The sequence below is a fragment of the Takifugu flavidus genome, chromosome 13 (genome assembly GCF_003711565.1).
Source record: "Takifugu flavidus isolate HTHZ2018 chromosome 13, ASM371156v2, whole genome shotgun sequence".
Classification (NCBI taxonomy): domain Eukaryota; kingdom Metazoa; phylum Chordata; class Actinopteri; order Tetraodontiformes; family Tetraodontidae; genus Takifugu; species Takifugu flavidus.
In genome coordinates this window covers 1821557-1831684 of record NC_079532.1, presented here as the reverse complement: position 1 = coordinate 1831684, position 10128 = coordinate 1821557, and the positions used below count along the sequence as shown (strand labels likewise).

The window sequence follows — 10128 nt, the reverse complement described above, 5'->3', positions numbered from 1 at the left end:
CCACGTGTAACATGGCTTCGATTCCTACACGAACATTTTTTTTATCATCACATAGGAATAAAAAGCCATAATGCACAGTGGCATAAATGGAGAAACACACGGGTGGGGGGGGGGGAGCAGTGAGATCTGTAAAGAGAAGAAGGGTGAGTGACAGATGGGGATGCAGAGCAAATGTAGAGACAAAGGGAGGCAGCATTTGAAGACTGATGTATCATAATTGGTGTATTAAAACAGGTTGATCTAAATAATCAGGTGTTTTTTAAAAAGGCTAAATTCAGTCATCACCATAGCCTTTGTTTTCAAATTGAAATAGTTTTACAAAAACCAGCACGCAGATAACATCCTCAGCCTCTCTAAAGGCTTCCTAATGGAAATGAAGATGGCTTTTGCAGATCACACAGTTATTTTGTATGAAGGCTTACAAAGCAAACATCTGTGTTTTCTGTAAACATATTCAGCAATCCGTGTGTTAATTGGACGGCCATTGCAGACACTCAGAGGAAGTGTGGAGAAAATATTACAACAGTGCTGCTGAAATAACCTCTCTAATTAATTTTGTGGGAATACTGGTTTGGCAGCACACACAGAGAACATGTTTTTGGACTAAATCCTTGAAAATTTGTCTCTTCCTGTAGGCTAAACATAACAACATCGCTCTAAATAGAATTATAACTCCTGGTAGTAGGCAGGCTTAGTAAAAGACAAAAATAGCAACTTAAAACTATAAATTTATCATCAGTGTTTTTTAGGCAGACATGAAGGCCAATTTTCTGCTCCACTGGAAGGTAACAGAAATGTTACATTAGTGATTTCTACTGCTCTGCTTTTCTTTATGAATTGTGCCAAAAGGATTACACATTTTTTTTAGAGATCAATAATGTCTTAACATATTAGAACAAGATGGGTTGGGCTGCTCTTCGTTTAAATCTTCTGTTTGGTGTAAGAATAGCAGGGATCACATGTGAGCATCGGTGCAAAATATTATATTTAATCGCGCCTTTCTTGCTTATAATCCCAGTTCGCTGCACTGTGAGCCGTGACCAGAAAGTTAACATTGCTTAACTAATGATAACAAACTTTGTTGAACAAAAGAATGAATAAAGCAGATAAAACCTGTGCAGATATCAGATAGAAACACAGTATAGAACAAGACAGTATAAAATAAGACAGTATAGAATAAGACAGTGTAATTAGAGAGACCAAGCGGCTGTGTGGATTCACACAGACTAAACAATATATAAGAAGCCACAGTGCGAGGACAGCCGACCATCTGCTGTTGTTTTTTATTGTGGCTGTTCCTGCTATTAATGGAAGCCACTGATTGAGTGTTAGCAGGGTCAACTGTAGCAGCAGTGTGCTTTCATTTTACAAAGCAAACGAAAGTAAGTAAAAATGCACAGCCAACTAAAACAATATGAGAAGGCACCGCAATTTTAACCATGCAAACGCTTCAACATTAAATATTCAGTAAGGCCAAGGAGGGATGCTCATCAGCAAGGTTAAATTCACTACGCTGCAGGTGTTGTTGCCAGTCAGGAAAGAGGGTGAAGCCTGAAGACCACATGACTGATGGCATCAGAGCCCTCAAGACATACAAATGAAATGTGAAGTGATTAACATGAACTCAACAATCATAAGAGATCGCAGAGGAAGAGGCATGGTACTTTTTGTAGATGTCAGAATCTGCAGTTTATTCACCACGATGAGAATGATGTTGATGATGATGATTATGGCTGGCTCCAGAATGTACCTGATTTTACCCGACTGCTTCCGGCGGACTCCGTCTGGCTACACCTGCGTCCTTCACCTTCAGGAAGGTTGTCCTGTCGGCAGCTGCGCATTGATTAAAACAAAATGAAAACACAGACATCATTAGAATTGGTCACACTTGGAGATGTGCCGACGCACGCACACCAGCAGCAGGCATCTGTGTTATCATCTGATCTATGAGGGAACTCTCCAGAGGTGCACGGGAGCATGACAGAAAGGCTTTGCACTTTGAAGTAGAGTGACATTAACACTAAGTATGGGCTTGAAATAGAAGCGCTCTCACTCCATTTCTGAATCTAACTGCTTGTCTTATCTGATCCCATCTATTTCCCTCAGCCGCCTCATTTTCTACCATCAGTTTCGTTCCCAGCCTCCCACCCCTTCCTCTCATTTCCACATCGAGCTCTATCATGGTCTTCCTTGATCTTTCATCTTGCCATCCACCTGCTCGGTTCTATCTTTTCTCCTCTCAGAGTTCTCCCAGAGCTCGTTGCTGCCCTCTCACCTCCACTACCACTCTCCACCCTTGTTTATCCTGCCTTTCTATCTCGGCTTCCCACTCACCCTTTGCTCCCTCTCCCTCTCTGCTGCCGGCTACCTCCTCTCAGGGAGGTCGAGAGATCACGGGCGGATAGAAATGGGCCACCGGTCAGCAGTAATGACACACAGGCTTGGAGGGCCATCCTGGTCACCACCCCTGGGATTGGGGTGTTTCAGTCATCATCAACAGAGTTAAATGGATGTTTTGGCTGAAATTTGTTACATAGATGGCAAAAAACACAGAGGGAGATAATCAGTGGTTTGGGCTATTGGGAGAGTTCCAAATAAATAAGTGTACAGACAGTTTCCAGGTCAGTGATTGGACTATCAAACATATTTTGTTCAACAAATATTGCCATTGTTCTCTTGTTGAACATAATAAAACTACAGAACATAACATACCAGCACTATCGAGATGTACAAATGATTCTATGAGGAGGGAGATAAATCATAGTCAGGAAGAGCAAATATTACACAGTGGGCTTCTTAATTAACAGACCATGAGCAGGAAGGCGGCGAGCCTTTCTCTGCTCCACCATTTGTCCCTGCAGAAGAAGCTCAGAGGGATCTGGCAGTGCAGGAGAGCTGAAAAGTACCGGTTTGATGTTCCAAATGATGTTGAGAGGAATGAATGGGGTCGCCCTGCAGGAGATCCGCAAACAAATGAGTGCCTGTTGGTGTGTGTGTGTGCCTGCTGTGACTGGAACAAAGCAACCAACAGTAGCCCCCACAGAGCTTAGCCTGATTGAGGACGGAAGGAAGAACTGATCGATCTTGGGTCTGAAGTTGGTCCGTTCGCCCGGATTCATCATGCGCCAATAAAAACTGCAATGACTAAAAAACATACAGCCGAAAAGCCAAACCAGCATCTATATAGGCTCTAAACTCTCGCAAAGATGTAAAAAAAAATTCTCTCACACCTCCTTCACATCTCTCTGCTCCTCCCGCTAACCTTCCCCCACCCCCCCACCCCCAGGGTCTCCTCCCGCTGTTTCCGCAGTTATCGACGCAGCATCTGAAAGATCTTCCCTGACATTTGATGTGGCACAAAATTGGATTTCCAGCATGATTCTCTGCCCGAGCCCCTCGCCGTGCGTAAGCCATGCTGTGACTAATTGAGAGGCATGCCAGTGGCCCGGGTGTCTAAATGGAAGACGGCTGGTGAAAACTGTTTGTGACCTGTGCATTTTTTCTCCCTTTATTCTCTGTCTCGCTCGCTCTCTCTAGTGCTTTACCAGCTCTCTACACACATAGACACACATGTATATATACACACACTCTGGTTGTGAAGGTATTACCGGTGCAACGATACTAATGTGTCAATGTCATCCTTCGCTGTTCTTGAATGTGACCCTGCATGAGCAAACATCTGTCTGCCAGTGGCATTTAGAACCAATGACACCAACAGAAAAATCAATTTTTCTTTGTGTAACACCAAAGACATCCTCTGGACAGCCTGGATCTGCGAGCTGAAGAAATACCGGGTTGGAAAGTGACATTAACCTTTTAATACATATTTAACTCTGTAATGACTAGTGTGAAACCAAGGTGTCAGGTGAGGAGGCACCAGGATGACTCACCACAGCGATGTTAGCGCTCAACCACTACTTTTTAAAGGCATCGCTTTACCCTGGCCAGTTTTCTCATCCAGGCAGAGGAAGAGCTCTACAGCGGTGACAGAACAGAACTATTTTCCCCATGCGGATCACTTATCTTCGCATATCCCAACATTCTAATCTCAAATCTCCGTCATGCCCTCTGCTCCGGGAGGCAGCATCTGATCTGGGTTTGAATAACTGAAGCTGGTTTTCATTTTCCCACAGGGGTATATACAGATGTTTCGTCTTCATCAAAAACTTTCCACCGCGTGCGTGTGTGGGTGTCTGTGTGTGTGCGTGCGTGCACCCTCATTAATGCCAGGTCTGGTCTTCTACACCCCCACTATAATATACACACAGCCACACAAATTGAGGCTGGGATATAGACATAGACGCGTCCCTTCAACACACCCAGTGGTGATTGTTAGATATGCAATAATTAGTATAAAAGCAAAGGCAGTGTGAGAGTGTTGCATGGTATGATGGCAGACATAACACAACAGAAGAGGCTAATGAATGAACTCAGAGACGGATGAGAACGTGGCATACGTACCTGCCCGATTTCATTCACCACAGTCTGCTTTCCCGATCTGTCTCTCTTGTTTCCTTCTCTCTCCTCTCACTCTTTCTCTCTCTTCCTCTCTGTCTTGCTTTCTCTTTCTCTCTCTCTTTTGTGGACATTGTGCCTGCCAGTCTTTCTTGAGGAGAGAGAGTCTTCACCCTGTCGAGTCGGGGACCGGGGCTCAGCTGCAGAGACTGACATCATCTCTTTCAGCAAGGAGGTTTTCCCCTCCCGCTATCTGCACACTCTCTCTCCCCCTCTCTCGCTCTCTCTCCTCTCAGCCTAAATAAGCCACTCACTTGCTGTATACAGTAGTATCTTCCTCCTATCCCTCCCTCCCTCCTACTGACTCTTTTATTTGCATCTACATATTCCCAGTAGCTCCATGCGTAAGAGCCGCTAAACCTGTAGCTATGTACACAGTAACAAGTGCTCTGAATTTATATCCAATTCACTCTAGACCTTTGCCAAAATTAAACATGCCCCCCACTCTCACCTCCTCCACCATTTGTATCAGTTCCTCTACTTCCAATTTGCATTTCCTTTAAAAACTTTCAAGTACTAGAAGCGTAATGGATACCTACCTCCACCTTTTCAATTCTTTTGAATGGGCAGGGATAAAAAAGGAAAGTAGCTGCTGTGAGACGATTGAGATGGATGCCTGCTGTGGTACTTAACTCGGTGGAAAGGGGTGTTGCTGTCCATGGTGCTGATTACAGCTGAAGGAGACATTCGACAGGACAGCAGTGACCCTGAAGACCCGCCGAAAACAGCCCAGAGCAGGGAGGAAAAAACTGTTTCTGTTGCCGCACAAATCTCAATAACCCCCCCCCACACACACACCACACACACACACACACACACACACACACCACACACACACACACACATCACACACACACTTGTGCGCACACATATGCACGTGCACACAGTGCAGCGTATAGAACATAACGCACCTATAGACCTGCATCTTCCTCCCAGCCTCCTCCTCTGTCTCCCGTGGGCATTTTCTCTGTGTCCCAACTCATTTAAGCTTACATTCATCATTGTAAGGTAACAGTGGCAGGTGGGATTAAAATGGATTAGTCCTATTAAAGAAAAGTGAGGTGCATATTACAACCCCCCCACCCCCATACACACCTCCACACCACCACCAGCACCCCCCCCCCCTTCCCCCCAACAACACACACATCTAAAGTATGCACACTGTTGTGCAGGCGTGGAGCACGCAGGTCCAGCAAGAGTAAAATGCTGCAGAGTTGATTAAAATGCACATACGTACACAGATGAACGGTCAGCCTAAAGCATCAAACAGAGGGGTAAAAGGCTGACGGGGTGGCCTGGTGATGACGGGGGGGCTCGCCTACTGCCTTACTGCCACTCTCACCATGGACTCCTTTTTGTTGTCTTAACTCGTGCCTCAAGAGGTAGCTTTTAGAAATCTCGCCTCCTTGTTTCCATAGTGACACTTTCCCTCCTTTGTGTGAGAGAATATGGGTGTATTTCAGAGACACACACAGAGGAAGAAGACAGGCATAGGGAGGCGAGGGGTGGGGGTGGGGGTGGGGGGCAGGGAGATAACTTGGTTGACTTACATTTATTCACCAGAGAAAGGGAGGGGGAAAGCCTCGTCTCTTCCTGTTTCAGCGGGGAGGTAGTCACCTTTTAGACTAATGGTTCCATGACAGTAAAAACATTGTCACTTAAACTGAGCTTCTGACAACAGTCTGCACTCAGTTTAGATCTGCGCTCAGTACTATCAATTCTGGGCATTTTTTCACTTGTCCAGCCCTTTATTGTCTCTTTATGCTTCACTCTATCACTAATTTGTACAGCATACTGATGCATTATGTAGCAACAAATAAAACTCTGTTAGGAAACGGGTAAATGTTAAGGCTTCCAATAGTCTCATTCATATTACATGCTGTATTGATTAAGGTCAGGAAGCTGTAATGAAAACATATCTTTCACACTGACCTTTTAAGATTACCTAATCCAAGTTAGCTCAGCATGTATAATGATTTGTTAATTATAGACATTAAATGGTGGAATTTATCAGGTCGGGGAGATGGGTAGCTCTGTGTTTATGTTCCGCGCTTGCCCATTTAAAATGGCAACCACGGTTTTAAATCTCTTCTCAGAAATCTGCAGGAGGACTGAGCCGAGGAGCAAATCCCTTCTCCCCGTACCCTCCAGCGTCTCAGCCGACTGCGTTCCACATCGTTGCATCAGCATCAGCAGCAAGGACACAGGAGGTGCAGGGTTGACTACACATAAGGGGATTGTCTAAACTGAGATGTCTGCCATCTTGAGCTGTCACAACACTGGTGTATAAACAAGGATACACCTGACAAACCTAATGAAATGATGGATGAGACAAATGCAGCCCCTGAGAAAAGGTTCAGCTTTTGCTTCCGCCTTTAATAATTCCTCCTTAAAATGGGCCACGTTTAGAGGAATCCTGGTGGTACCGCTAACACAGCAGCGCAGCACCTAGGCGCAGTAGCTGCATTAATGCTGGATAATTTGGAGATGTTCCAACTGAGAGGTTGGAGGTGAGTGGCAGGTTCTTGATATTTGAGGGGGGTGGGGTTGGAAGTGATACTGGCAGTATGGAGTAGGCAGAAAGTGGTAAAATGGGGCTGTTCATGTCAGTGGAGCTGACTAATGCTTGAGCGGCTCTGAGATGCTCTCGGCTGCAGGTTGAAGTCTTCTGCGGCTCCGTGCTGCTCAGCTGCTCCATCAGCCCAGAGTTATCTCTGAAACGCAAGCACATCGGCCTGACAGTGGGCCTCGGGCTGAGGTGTAGCCCTCAATCTTTCACTATTTCAAATTACTGTAACCTCCCTGCCAGACATTACCCACTGAGGACAGAAGCGAGCCAGCGCAAGGGTTTGTTATCTCCTAGAGATTGAAGGTGCTCGTCCATGTGATTTCAAATCTGTGTGCACGGGTGAGAGGTGTTTGTGTGTGTGTTGAGACTCCAAATTCACATGGCTGTAGATGACTGTAGCCTTATCCCCACTCTTCTATTTTGTCTTGAATCAATCCCCAGAGTGTAACAATACCTATTTCTCTCTGTATAATTGGACTGGATGACAGGCACATCTGAAGTCAGCCGATGAAAGGCTCTCCTGACAATAGTGTCTGGCCTGTGACATGACTTGAATGAGGAAGAGATAACGCTGCCACATATGCACGCGCGCACGTATGTACACACACATCAGCGTGCACGTGCTTAGTCGGTTCCTTAGACTTAAAGAAATAAAGAAGAAATCAGAAGAGCTACAAAGCACAACAAGGAAGCAGATATAATTTGCAAGGTGATCTCAAATCTGCCTCACAGTAAATCTAATCTGCGTCGCGAGAGATGAGTTTCAGATCGAATTTGTTGCCACACACGCCAAATGTTTGCTATCAGCTTCCGCTTTCTGCTTGTTCTGCATAACATCAGTGTGGCAGACTGTAACTTTGAATAGCTGCCAGTGAAACAAATTATTATTCAGTTTCCCCTGTGCTCTGTCTTGACTATTTATATCTGGGTGTGAGGGTGTGAACGTAACATCCTTCAGCCTGATGCTTTAAAAACCCACACACATGTGTCACACATACACACTCACAACTACACAAATATGCTAAAGATCTACAAACAAACATGGTAAATGCACCTCAATAAAGCCCTAAAAGAGGCATTTTTGAGACCAGATCCATTATGAGTGGCCCCACAAATGTGATGCTGGTCCCTCTTGGTGGATTTGCTGTTTGCTCCATCGCCATGGAAACATCTGTTATCCAAACATCACAAAGCAGGTGGAATCCGACATTAAAAGTGTTTTCCTCTTAGTCCATTTGTTGTCCCCCTCACTCCCATCCATCTCTCCTGTCATCTCAGGCACCACGCACACGGAGAGGATAGCATCCATGAGAGGAGGAGGAGCAGGAGCTGTGTGTATACACACACACACACACACACACACACATTATAAAGCCCAGACGGAACAGTTTCTCTGAAGAGAACATTGATTTATCTCCCACAACTTGGATATATTCATACTCTCAAATGACACCCCCCGCCCCCCCCCCCCCCCCCAGTCACTTCATCTGGTCTGTGTACATGGATGTACTGAATAGGTGGAGGCCCATACAATAATGGTCATAAATCAATTTGACAACATTGTCCAAAAGTGAAAGGATTTTTTTTTAAATCCTTTAAAGCCCTTCCTCTAACTAGGGTGAGGGCAGGCTGTAGTTGGTCTTCGGGCTGTGAGCAGGAAAAGAATACCGCTGATTGAAGAAGGGTTCCAGCATTAATCATACCAACATAATCACATGAGCAGCGGGAAAAGCTTTGTCTTTTCACGGCTTATTTATAATCAGCTCCGTTAACGTTCTCTGCAGAAGACACATGGACAATTTAATTCAATCAAACACACCTGAAATAAATACCAGAGCTTATAAAGTATTTATACCATACCTGAATTGTTCATTCTGCTCGCTGCTGAGTTTCAGGCTGCTGCCAGGCTGTTGCTGATACTTATTCTAGTCTTCTTTTTTTTGTAGCATGTAAATGTTTGATCTCCTTGGATCTCCACAGACCTGAAAACCTTATTTGTTATATTTTTTATGCCATTTCATGACTCAGTTTCTCCTGCCTTTAACTTCAGAGCCCTCCTAACTGCTCTGATGTGAGGAAACTACAGCCTGTGTGGGAGAGTTTATTGGAATTCTAATGGGGAGAATCAATGGGAATGATTTAATGATTCCTGCTGCAGCTAAGCGTTTCTATCACGATGTGTCCTTCCTGACACTTTGGTCAGCAGCAGCAGGTGGTATGATGGGCTGGAGCTTAAGTGGCTTTCAAAATGCAGGATAGCCTGTCAGCCAGGGGCCCTTAAGGGAACAGTTTCACACCATGTCTGGTTTCTGAATGGCCTTTACACATTCCCTGTGTGTGTGTGTGTGGGGGGGGGGGGGGCATCACTCTCTTTCCGCCCGTGTGTGTCTTGAAGCTGGGAAAGGTGTTAGTGGGAGGGTGTAAATCTCTGTCCAGCAGCAGGATGCGATGGGTGTTTGGGGAGCGGCTGGAAAGCTTGCTCACTGGGTCTCAGATTGATGAAGTGATGGTGATGGATGGAGGTAATAAAGGCCTGGATGTCCTCTCTGTTGTCAGTGATGAGGCTGGTATGAATCACCCATCTGGGGCTTCAGCACATGATGCTGCTCAATACCAGTGCTTTCCGCCTCCGTCCCGCCGTCCTGTTGCCGTCTCATCATTACGGGATTTCTGCACCAACAGAACAAAGCATAAACATTCACCAGCATTCCGTCAGCGTCTCCGTCTGTGCCCGTGCATATTTTGAAGGCAGTAATAAAGCTTGTTTAGTCATCTCGAAACATGGCGAGTTTGCAGTTCAAAGAGTCGCCTGTGTTTCATTAATTTCGCCTCCAACAAGAATCCATCGCAGTCACTTGTTGAGTGATTGTGATGCATGCGAGGCAGAAATCCAATCAACTTCATCAGCCTCTCCTCATGAATGGGGTCATTTGAATAAAGAAGGGCATCTGAAATTGCAGTGTTTGTGTCAACATAACCAGTTAATGATCTCAGATGATAATTGGTAGCTGGATGTCGGGGCGCCGCGTCGTGGCCCGTGAGGT

The 10128-nt window shown here is 45.4% G+C and overlaps 1 long non-coding RNA gene across 1 annotated transcript in view; it reads right to left on the bottom strand.

Annotated features, from left to right (window-relative positions):
- Positions 1-5197, bottom strand: part of LOC130536124 (uncharacterized) — a 30478-nt gene extending 25281 nt beyond the window's left edge. The window contains exons 1-2 of the long non-coding RNA XR_008953286.1: positions 4462-5197; positions 1751-1833 (exon numbers count right to left, since the gene is read on the bottom strand). This is a non-coding gene — a long non-coding RNA (uncharacterized LOC130536124). The remainder of the gene's footprint in view (positions 1-1750; positions 1834-4461) is intronic.
- Positions 5198-10128: the final 4931 nt, after the last annotated feature.